The following is a 1,138-nucleotide window of genomic DNA, read 5'->3' as shown; positions in this document are numbered from 1 at the left end:
TTCTCTGCCCATTCAAGCAACGCAGATCTTTTGTCCACCTTCAGCACCTGACTCCTTCAGGAGCACAGCGCCACTGGTCACAGATGCTGAAGAGATGGGGGCCAGCCCCACCTTAAAGGTGCTGAGAGCACAAAGAGAGAATGATGGAACTCTGTGACACCTGCCCACAACATTCTGGCAGCAATGACAAGCACCATCAAGGTGCAGGCTTCAGTAAAGTGTCCAGTGAGTGTGAGGCCGGACCATCACTTTGGTCTGAAGGCTGCCCAGAGCACAGGGAAGAGGCCCTGAACTGAGACACCTTTATCTTGTGCAAAAAGGTTTCACATCTGAGTGACATGAACTCTGCTCATCAGAACAAGGAGCCATAGGCAGGGAGACATTCTTGGGATAAAAGCAAAATACGGCGGATGCTGGAAATCTGAAACAAAAATAAAAATTGCTGGAAAAACTCAGCAGGTCTGACAGCATCTGTGAAGAGAAAGACAGAGTGAATGTTTCAAGTCCATATGACTCTTCTTCAGAATGCTTGGGAGTTTATTCACAATAGTGAACAGTTTGTACAAGTGGTTAACATCCATGCCCAGGCTGTGCAACTACTCCTTCTTAACTTTCGTAACACTGCTGCTACATCTTGATGCTCCCCGGATATCCACACTGGAGATGGAGGCAGCCTGCTGACTGCTACGCCCTGTCTGTGATGACCTTGTCTGGCGTCCTCTGGAGGGCCGAGACCTGGAGGGCCCCGGCCTGTTTGCGGGGTCTGCAGTGTGGCAGTGGCACCCTCCTCAGCCTGTGGAGCTGGAGCTGAGGTCACAGGAAGAAGGGATTCGGATGGCTGGACACTCCCGGAGTCACTTAGGTGGATGGCCCTGGAGGGTACACCTGCTGATCCTCCTCCCTACTGGGCGCCCAAGGGCCCCTGGCTGACTCTGTGAATGAAAGGGGTAGCAGATCGAGCTGCCCTGCACCCCTCTCGTGTACACACAGTAGGAAGCCAACTATGGCCTCAGTGATGGAGTTGAGCCCGCAGCAGTGTAGGAGCGATATCCTGGACCAAGGTCTCCAAGGCGGCCGCTATCCTACTAGTCTTGACCTCAGTGAGTTGGCATGCAGGTGCTATCACCTCAGCCTAGGC

Source organism: Cetorhinus maximus, chromosome 16 (genome assembly GCF_964194155.1).
Source record: "Cetorhinus maximus chromosome 16, sCetMax3.hap1.1, whole genome shotgun sequence".
In the NCBI taxonomy this organism is placed as follows: Eukaryota; Metazoa; Chordata; class Chondrichthyes; order Lamniformes; family Cetorhinidae; genus Cetorhinus; species Cetorhinus maximus.
The sequence above is the reverse complement of the archived record's forward strand: the minus strand, read 5'-3'. Positions refer to the sequence as shown.